The sequence below is a fragment of the Trematomus bernacchii genome, unplaced genomic scaffold, assembly GCF_902827165.1.
Source record: "Trematomus bernacchii unplaced genomic scaffold, fTreBer1.1, whole genome shotgun sequence".
Classification (NCBI taxonomy): domain Eukaryota; kingdom Metazoa; phylum Chordata; class Actinopteri; order Perciformes; family Nototheniidae; genus Trematomus; species Trematomus bernacchii.
Window position 1 is genome coordinate 2,205,031 of NW_022987608.1, and position 11,911 is coordinate 2,216,941.

The window sequence follows — 11,911 nt, forward strand, 5'->3', positions numbered from 1 at the left end:
ACTTACATACTCAATACTGTGGCCAATCCCCACAGGAGCAATTTGGGGTGAAGTGTCTTGCCCAGGGACACAACGACATGCTGACTGCAGTGGGGTTTGAACCTGTGCCCCCCTGATCCGAACACCAACTTTTTTGGTTTGGTTTTGATTTATTTGTTGGATTTGGAAAAAAATAAAAGCATGAAAATATAGCTAAAAATACATCAAATAGTAGATAAGAACATATACCTACAAACGAAACATCCACATGATGTGAAATTGAATAAGGAATACAAAAAAGGATCCCAATTCAGAATAAATCTGAATATATGAGTGATTCTGAGGGTTAGTACATTGTTTAAGGATCGTAGAGTATATCAAGGCTTTAAGGGGATAGAAACATGTTAGAAAATGTATTTATTTATATAATTATAATGTCATTTGCCCATTATATATAATGGTAAGTCATTCATACTGGACTTAAATTAGAATCTTGCTTCCAAATATTACAACAGTTGCCCCGTCGTTAAATCATCTTGGTATTAGTCACCTCGGAGGGAAATAAATCTTTCTGTCATGGTGCTACTTGAAGGGGTTTATCATTTGCTTTCATAGCATGGAAATGAATAGGTCCTCTTTTAGACAAGGTGTGAGGAGAAGAAGAATCCAGTTTCTCCTGGCTCACGTCCGGACACATGGAAGAAATATATAGACAGACGTGAATGGATTCATTGGGAGCGTCAGAAACACAAATAAACAATACAACTTTTATACTAATCTGTCATTTGTGTTGGAATCCAACTTTGAGCTGTAAGGGAACATCAGAGCCACAAAATCTCCCTCTAACTCAAAAGATAAACGTCCCGATTAACATGAGGCATCATTTATTCCCTGCTAAATCTAGCAAATAGCATCCATCAGGCTAATTTTAGCGCGTGCCATCTGTTTCCCTGTAATGTCGCCATTATTAGACACTTCAGCTTTAAAATGAAGCTTTAGTAAACTCAGCCTTGCTTTATATATATGACTATGACAAACACAAATAGGACAGGTGCTCAGAGGGAGGTGAATGTTCTCATGGGATGGAATTCATCCAATGATGAAGTGAGCTCCTGACAGTTAGCCAAGGCTGCTCAGATGGATGTGGGCTGCTGTCACTGTGGAATAAAGAGCCTCTGACGCCTCTGCTAATGGATCATGTAGCAACGAAGAGCTCAGAGGACCTTCCTGCTTTGTTTTGAGCCTACTGTTAGCTTAACCAGAGTTTTTATTCTTAAGAAACGTTAATGTCTTCAGCTTGACTCCATCGTAAGCCCAATGCTCTAAGAAAGAGATGTTGATGTTCGCTTAAACGTACCAAAAGTAAGCTAAATTGAGCTAAACAATGTAGTGGAAATTAGGCATTATTAGTTAACTATTACAAAGTATTGAGACTACTGTTAGGTTCACCAGAGTTTTTATTCTTAAGAAACATTAATGTCTTCAGCTTTACTCCATTGTAGCCTACTAAGCCCACTACTCTGAGAGATAGCATTTGACGTTAGCTTAGATGTACCAAGGTTAGCTTAGTTGAGTTGAGCTAAACAATGCAAATTAGGCATTGTTAGCTAAGCTATTACAAAGTCTTGAGCCTACTGTTAGCGTGAAAATATTTTTTAATTTTAAGAAACATAATATCTTCAGCTTGACTCCATTGTAAACCAAATAGCCTACTCTGAGAGATAGCATTTGACGTTAGCTTAGATGTACCAAAAGTTAGCTAAATTGAGCTAAACAATGCAATGGAAATGAGGCATTATTAGCTAAGCTATTACAACGTTTTGAGCCTGTTAGCTTCACCATAGTTTTTATTCTTAAGAAACATTAATGTGTTCAGCTTGACTCCATTGTAAGCCCAATACTCTGAGAGATAGCAGTTGATGTTAACTTAGATGTAACAACATTTAGCTAAGTCGAGTTGAGCTAAACAATACAGTGGAAATTAGGCATTTAGCTACGCTATTCCAAATGCAAGCTAACGTTGAGCTAAAGCCAGATTAATGTTAGCTAGCTAAGCGGTGTTAAGTAGCTCTTACATGAAAATATATATTTGACACTAAAAACATGTGTTTGTTCTGCCAAATTTTATTTGGATTTTATGTTTTACTGCACACATTTACAGTATTATAACTGTACACACATGCATTTTAGCCTATTATAATGTAGGCCTATATGGATAAACAATCTGTATACATAGGCTACCTCAAATACAATCCAACCGGTTTTTGACAACGATACAGCTAGCATTTTTGGGTTAATTCATAGCAATTAATCTCAAATTTGTGTTTTTATTGATCAGATAATTTTAGGTGAAGGCAATATTCTGAAGAAGTTCAAAACCATTCTTATGTTGCAACACAGTCTCACGGCATTTCGTGTTATAGCCACAAAATTAATCTATTGATTCGTGTTCACCAACACGATTTCGCCATTTTCTTCGTGTCACACAGAACGATTTTAAAAGCAATGTAAATAATAACAAATTAGAAGGAAAAACAGATTTAAAAAAATACAGATTTCAGTATTCTGACACAGAACGATTTTAGAAGCAATGTATTTCTATTGGTAGTATGTTTCGTGCCTGCACCAAATAATGACAAATTAGAAGGAAAAAAAGATGACGAAAAATACAGATTTCAGTATTCTGAGGCTCTGAGCCATTTCTTTTCCTCACTGACGGCAAAAAAACTCAGATAATATACAATTTAAAATAAAAGGGATAGGGTTAGGCTTAGGGTAAGATATTGAGTAAGAAAATGTTTTTATGAACCAGACAGCTTCTGGTATTCCAAGACCCGACCGGACAAAAATACGTGGTGCAGGCACGAAACATACTACCAATAGAAATACATTGCTTTTAAAATCGTACTGTGTGACACGAAAAAAAATGCGAAAATCGTGTTGGTGAACACAAATCAATCGATTAAATTAATTTCATGACTATAACACGAAATGCCCTGAGACTGGGTTGTATGTTGTGAATCTTCAGATCTTCATCCTCCTAAATTCCCCCCTTGTTGCAAAGGCCAATTCTCGATGAGATTTAGGCGTGCCAAACTACTGTATGAGATGAGTGGATGGAATTTAATTTATGATGCTCGCAGCAATTTTTTAAATAATTTCTGGAGACCACCGGGGAAAACAGTTTATACAACAGAATACATGCAGGTTTCAAGGCTGCAGATCCATAGTGTGACAATAAGTTGTTTGTGAGGGCTGAAGGAGTGCCTGTTGGTGCATATTAAAGTCTGTCATTATGATAGCTGTGGATGAAATAGACTCAACATGGGTAAACATCACTTAGGATGAATTACCCTGCAATATCAGAAAGATGGGGATAAATAGAACAGAGTTATATTTAGCTTCTTTAGAAATCAAAATAAGAATATGCAGAGAATACTAGCCTTAAATAACTTATGCATACACTTTAATTTGACAGTAGACTTCTTGTGGGCTAATGTTCATCTCACAATGATGCCTCTGTCTCCTTGAGGTAGAACACAAACACAGACACTCTATAATCATGTGAAGATTAGGCTTTAAGGGGCATAAACACGAACAGATAGTGACAGTGTGATTGCCATAATGTGGGAAAGTTGTCTGAGACAAAACCCCACAGTGATTATGACACACACAGGCTGAAAAAGATCGTCATGCACCAAGTTGAATAAAACTTTTTTCCTCCTGTAAGACACTTTGAGAGATGATGTCACCTTGGGGTTGTGGGAAAATCTATGAGCCATAAAGTGTGTTTTTTACAGGCCTTGTTTTGTTTTGTCCTCATATTGAATGGCAGGGATTTAAGTACTGTATGATACAATTGTTTATTCGACTATTAAGGTTTACTTTACCTTTTTGAAGGAGCTTGTCACATCCTCTCAGTGCGTCTTCTGTTCATTCAACAAATTCCTCATTCTGTTCATACTGATATGAAGGTTTCACAGTATAATATGACGGGCTCTTCCTTTTTCTCCAATTGGTCGTTTGTTGGTGCACGGTGACTCATTTGCTCTTGTTCTCTTAGTCACCTCCGCCAAGGATGTTTTTGGTTCAGTTTTCTCCCTTATTTCCATGACACTTGGTCAAGTGGTACAGCGTGGGCAATGGAAAATGTAAATTCAAGGGGGATTTTGATTGGTATTCGCTCTTCAAGTGTCCTTCTAGTTTTTATTTCTGGAGTTCATTCATGTAAGCAAAACATCTAATAGTCTATTGGCAATTTGATGTTCCTTTGAGTTCATCTTAGAGTAGTTATTATATGTTTTAGCCTCTTTTTGGAGTTATTTTTCTCGCAATGTGCTTGTTTTTCAGTTTTTTACCCTTCATTTTCCACTTTTTTTAAAGTCCCTGGACAAACAGAGCATTATGTATACTATTAGATTGTAAAAAAAAAACTAATGTCCATGGTGGTATCCAAATGATACAAGAGCCATTTTTACTTTTTGTCAGTTTATTTAAAGGTTTTTCCCTCAATAAATAGTTATCAGAGGTGACCAGCCATCCAGATCCTGTAGCATGTTGTCAGGTGATCGCATTTTAGTGACTGAATTATGACCAGGGACGTCCCTGGCCAACATGAGGCCCCACGCAAAGTTATATGATGAGGCCCTCTGTTTCACGAGCGTCGTCGACGGACGGACGGGGGTGCGAGTGGAACCGTGCCGCGCCACACTAATTGCGCCACATAAGCGCATAGGTGCGGCTCAGTTGAGGCACCCTCCGCAAGTGGGGGCCCCCTCCGCAAGGTGAGGCCCCACGCAGTCTGCATGATCGGCCTGTAGGGAGGGACGGCCCTGATTATGACCTTAAACAATCATTCAACCTATTTGTAGTGGCAAAAATAAATAAATAATTAAAAAAATTAACTGGAACTGCTGCAGTATAACTGTTAGTTAGACTGATTTATTTGCAAATATTTAAAAAAATGTATGTAAAAATCTTTTTTTAATTCTAAACGTATAGATGACAATATAGGTAAATGTACCCATAAAACATACGAAAACACCACTATATGCCTTTACATAGAATACAAATGTAATTTCCCTCATTATAGTTAGAGCTAAACCTTGCAAATGCAGTAAAACACACGTTTTTTTATATAAAAGTCAGCAGCCTTCTCCAGTCTTTCCCTCATCCCTTCCGTGAGGTGTGGTGCTGTTTTATGAATGAGCTGTTATGCAAGAAAAGGTGACCTGAATACAGACAGCGGGGGAGGGAGGAGAGTACTGTAAGTGACGTTGCGTTGTGTGAATAAAAGTGCAGAATCACATTTTCTATTTTAGTTGTTTGCTGCTAAAGGTACTATTACAAATATGTGTTGTATCTGCCGGTGTAATCGCGCTAAAGCTGGAGATTTGCTGCTGTTTATCGATGTGTTCAAGCTATAATCATCATGATGACCTGAGGAGAACCAGCACTGGCTCTGTGGCAAACCATGTGACAAGCAAACAGGGTTTAGGTGCATGTGGGAAATCTGTTACTCACTACCACACAGGAATATAATAATAATTAATTATACAAATAGATGGTATTTTTATAGCGCTTTTCCTAAGTGGTCAAAGATGCTAAACATTACATGACATGCTACTTGACACTCTTATCAATATACTTAATCTCTGTGTGCTGTTTTGCAGAGTAAAATCCATGACTGATGACTTGAGACTTATTGTACTGAAAGAAGAAATGAAAAAAATGTAGTTTCAAACACATATTGTGTATGATTTGTGTACTGAATGAAAGGAATAACCCTCTAAATAAAAACATATATACATTCAGTTTTGTCCTTTTCTCTGAATGATGTTTGAGATGAATAAAGAGTTTGATGTCCTCTAAATGCAATGTAAATGACATGAAACTGTGAACAAAATGTTAAACTAGGCGTAGTCCATGAGTATTTTTGCAAACAAGGTTTTAACTCCTGTCCACACAAGCAGTGAGCAAAACATCTCCATGTAGATGGAAATGCATGAACCCAATTATAACGCAGTCAAGGTCAGTGGGCAGGTCGACACACACACACACACACACACACACACACACACACACACACACACACACACACACACACACACACACACACACACACACACACACACACACACACGCACGCACACACACACACACACTGACGGGGGCGGTGTCATGGCAGTGTTGGATCATGTGGCAGTGACCTCGGTAGTGCATTCTGTCACCTTTGTTCCTCTGTATAACTGAAGAGTCACGGTATATTTGAGTTATGTGTTAACATGTAAGAGTCCGGTTAGCAAGGTTATATATTAGTGACGCCTCACACAGGAGATAATGTCGCACACACGGACGTAACAAGTCAAACGAGTTTAAAAACCTCTGTTTTCCGAACATAAACACTAAAAAATAGAGTTTCTTGGAATGTCTTCACTCTGACTGAGGATTTGGAAAAGCTCAGTTTGCAGTAAACGTAAACACCATTTGTGTGTGGACGAAAGGCCAAAACACATAGACTTATGTTTTATAAAATATTTGTGTACGTGTGGACTAAGCCTTGGTTATATAGGAGATTAAATAACTAAATAACAAGTCAATGCAATTGTCAATTTTGATATGGTATAGATAATTTGGTATGGACCAACTGACCCAATATTATCTGCTTCCAGCTTCTCAAATGTGACTATTGGCTCAATATCCTATTTCTTTATGACTATTTTTAGTTATTATAAGTTATTATACATTTTAATTTGGACTTTTGGTAAAAAAGTAAGACTTATTTGGCAATCCTATAACCAATGTTGGCGTTATTTAAGAAGATAATTGGCAGATTAATTGATAATGTAGGGTTAATTGCAACCCTGATTACTACTGCTATACTGGACCAAATGCCTAATATTAAATCCCCACTGAATCCTCAATTCACACCTTCATTGGCACTAGTATATCAAAGGTCATTGCACCTATAGCAACACATCCTCTTGGCAAACACTTGATAACCTGCAGGCGTTCGGTCATGTGATCGAGCGTCAGTGTCTAACATGAATCTCTCAGTTGTCCTCAGGGGGAATCAGTGGTACTGAGCTGTAAGCTGTTCTGTCGGCAACATGTCCCAACAATCTGCTGATCTCCAGCGTGTGTTCATGTAATGTCCATGGAAACACACTCAAGCAAACAGTGCAGACATATTGACCCCCGAGAGCTCGCTATCAGCACTCTGTTCGGCGGGTTATTGATCCGCACTGTCAGCATGACTTACACTGTGTGATTCCCTTAGATACTCTAATGATCTATCAGGTTTGTTTTCATGTCTGGGTGGTGGTTTCCCCTGCCGAGGTACCATAAAGACATTCAATGAATTGTTAATTATTTACGTTTAACACCGCCGTGCCCCTACCTGTATGGTATGCACAGTATGTGTGTGTGTGTGTGTGTAAGTGTGTGTGGGTGTGTCAACATCTGACGAGATCAGTGCTCAGACGTCATTATTCCCAGTATCTGACCAGGGCTGATTTATTTGCCCCATTACCCTCAACACCAACCACGGGGAGCTGTTTGTTAGGAAATCACTGATTTAACACATATCTTTTGTAAAAATCCTTACAGCACAGAAGGATGTGTTCACTCTTCTTAGAAAAAAACGTGTAGATTCCTGTCCAAAACTACAAGTTATGTGCCATTAAAACGTTTGATATTTCAATAATTATCAGGAGATGAATGGAGGGAGAGAAGCTGCGTTGGCAATGAGGAGAAACAGAATTAACAAATGACTTTTCGACAATAACTTTTTTTCTTTTTTTTTTTTATGTCAATTTATTGAACATGTCAGAAACAAAACATACATCAATACTAATAATAATATATATTGCTTCTTCCTTTTCTTCCTTCTCACTCATAATAATAATAATTATACCAAAGTACAATAAAATAAATAATAATGATAATGCAAAAAAAAAAAAAGAAATAAAAAGAAACAACAACAATAAATCTTAAATTAGTCTCTGTCGTGTTCAACAGGGGCAAGAAGAAGCTTAAAAAACTTTTCTGGTCCTACCCCTTCTAGCGTACATTTTCCTTGCAGTATAAATGAAGTAATTAGGTCATCGTCATCAGCGACATGTTTGTCTTGATACTTTTTTACAAAAACAATCAGGAAGTAATTACTTTTACAATTACAGGAAATAACAAAAATAATTTTTACAGGTACTGCTCATAACCACTAATGGTTTGGCTCTTGAATAATACTTTCATTTTATATAAAGTTGTACAATTTTTCAGTGCATCACTACATTTATTCCACAGACTAACACCTTTTGATGAGATGCAATGAAGTTTGGCATTTGTACGTACGGGTGGTTTTTTGAAAATGCAGTTTCCTCTCAACATGTGCATGCCTTCTCTCCGTGTAAAAAGTCCCTGGACACCATGAGGCAAATGATGATTTGCGGCCTTGTACATAATTTGAATGGTTTTATAGTCAACCAGGTCTTGTAGTTTTAGTGTTTTTAGTTTGATAAATAATTTATTTGTTGGTTCTCTGTACGAAGTTTTGTGTATAACTCGTATTGCTCTTTTTTGCAGGATGAAGATAGGATGTGTATTTGTTTTGTATGTGTTCCCCCAAACCTCCACACAATACATCATGTATGGAAGTATGAAGGAGCAGTACAGCATAAACAAGGAAGCTTGATTAACTAGGTATTTGGCTTTATTTAGAATTGCTATTGATTTGGATATTTTGGCTTTGATATAGCTTATATGTGGTTTCCAACTTAATTTATTGTCTATGATTATTCCAAGGAATTTTATTTCCGTTACTCTTTCTAGTTGGACGCCATTTATAGTGAGTTTCTTCTCTGTATTGGTCGACCGATTCCCAAATATTATGAGTTTGGTTTTGCTTGCGTTCAATGTTAATTTATTTTGGTCAAACCAGATCTTCATCCTGCTCAGTTCCTTTTCCATTGTGACCAATAGCTGTTCTAGATTGTCCCCACAGCAGAGTAGACTTGTGTCATCTGCAAAAAGAATGGTTTTAACAGTTTTTGATACTTCACATATGTTGTTAATATACAGAATAAATAATAATGGCCCCAAGACAGAGCCTTGAGGCACCCCGCATGTAACCTGTAGTAGTTGTGATGTATGACTTTGTATTTCAACGTACTGATTCCTGTTATGTAGGTAGCTGGATAGCCATGATAGTGCAACACCTCTAATTCCATATCTCTGTAGTTTTTTTAGTAATAGTTCATGGTCAACCGTGTCAAATGCTTTTTTAAGGTCCAGAAATATCCCTATTGCATATTCTTTCTTTTCTATTGCCTTAGTAATGTGTTCCATAAATTCTATAACTGCAAATGATGTGGTTCTGTTTGCTCTGAAACCATATTGTTGTTCATAGAGTATGTTATGTTTGGTGAAGAAGTCATTTAGTCTTACATAGTAGATTTTTTCCAGTATTTTAGAAAACTGTGGGAGCAATGAAATTGGTCTATAGTTTGACAGTACATGTTTATCTCCAGATTTATGTATCGGTATGACTTTAGCAGTTTTCATTTTATTTGGAAATACACCGGTTTGTATTGACTGATTACAGATGTGAGTTAGTGGTTTGGCTATACATTCAATAATGTTTTTAACTGTATACATGTCAATATCATGACAGTCTGTAGACCTTTTACTCTTTAGTTTTTTAACTGTGTCAATAATTTCATTTTCATCAGTCCCTCTTAAGAATATAGTTTCCTTCACATTTATATCTTTACTTTCTACACCTTCACTACTACCAGTATTTGGAATTTCCCCAGCTAGACAAGGACCAACATTAACAAAATACTCATTAAACTGTTCAGCAACTAAGGTCATGTCATAAATGACTGTATTGTCTTTTGACAGAAAACTGTTTGGGTGCTGTGCTTTTCCATTTCCTTTTTTAATAATGGTATTTAATACATTCCATGTGTTTTTAATATTATTTTTGTTATCTTCCAATAATTTGTTGTAATGATCCATTTTGCTACATCGTATTATCTTTGTTAATTTGTTTTTGTATGTCTTGTATTTTTGTTCAGCCTCTACTGTTCTATTCTTTAACAAGTCTTTATATAATTCATTTTTCTTTTTACAAGCATTTTCTATTCCCTTAGTGATCCATGGTTTTTCAGCATATTTTTGTTTCACAATTTTCTTTACACGAGGACAATGTTTTTCATACAGCCCTGATAGAAAATCTAGAAATGATTCATAAGCTTCATTTACATCTGGTACATACACTTTGTTCCAGTCTTGTTTACGTAATTCTTCTTTAAAAGAATTGACAGACTCTGGTGTTTTGTGTCTTGTAATTACGACTGTTCTGGTGTCTTTTTTGATCCTAGTACAGTTCTGTATTGTTGCAAAGACTGGCAAGTGATCACTTGTGTCATTTATTAATATTCCACTTATTACTTTCCTATCCATAACATTTGTGAATATGTTGTCAATGAGTGTAGCACTGTGTGATGTTATTCTGGTCGGTCGTGTGATTGTAGGATATAAACTGTTGCTATACATAGAATTAATAAATTCTGTAGTTGCATTGTGTTCTTGTGGGTTCAGCAAATCAATATTAAAATCTCCACATACAAAAAGCATTTTCTTGCTGCTTGTGTAGTTATAAAGTTCAGCTAGCTTTTTCTCAAATGTGTCAACACATGATCCTGGTTTTCTAGTTATGTGCCATTAAAACGTTTGATATTTCAATAATTATCAGGAGATGAATGGAGGGAGAGAAGCTGCGTTGGCAATGAGGAGAAACAGAATTAACAAATGACTTTTCGACAATAACTCTCTCAGTATACTGTCATTTAACCGTAAATTAGACAATTTCCATTGTTTTGGTAGTAGTAGCAATTTGTTAACCCTTTAATGGGTTAAAAAAAATTGCTACTACGACCAAGAAAAAGGACAGGTATCTTGTTCATAATATGTGTCGGCTGGCACCCTTTCCTCGCATGCTTGCAGGGGCTATTGCAACCACACAAAGACACACACACACACACACACACACACACACACACACACACACACACACACACACACACACACACACACACACACACACACACACACACACACACACACACACACACACACACACACACACACACACACACACACACACACACACACACACACACACACACACACACACACACCCTTTCCGCAGTGCCTGGTATTTATAGAGGGAGTCGGGGAAGTGGAAGAACGGCCCGGGACAGCCTGTTCTCTGTGGATGACGTCACGGCAGCAGCAGAGGAATCCCAGCCGACAACACAGGGCTCGACAATATATCCGTATTATTATATTGATAAGAAACTATGGATACATTAATGTTATTGTAGTATTGCATAAGTGTCTTTCCCTGGTGTGTAAGGCCGCGTTAGAGTAAATGGATGTCCTCTTACACTGAAAAAACTGAACCGTTGACTTATGTCTGAATTATGTCTTTGGCCTCAAGACTTTGTAATTGTTTAAAGGTCCCATGTCATGCTTTTCTGGTTATTACCCGTTCCCTTGTGTGTTATGAAGGTTTTTCTGCATGTAAACGGTCTGCAGAGTCACAAACCCCTCAAAGTACACCCTGTAGCGAGTAAAACTCTAACACAGAAAAGACCTGTCTATGCTGCCCCAGAACGCCTCGTTGGAGATTTCTCTTTTTCCATTGTTTACTTCTTGGGTATAGTGACGTATTTCGGGTATAGTTACGTTACGTCCGCGGAGCCGTTACGTTTGGACCAATCCGCGGACTTCCACACACACACACACTCGGCGGGACGTTGCGAGGCTCGCTGCTGCGAGGAGCGAGACACTGTGAGCTGGCTCACTGGTGTGGGGTCGGCGAGACAGCGAGACACCGTGGAAGAGGGAGGGTCAGAGAGAGAGAGTG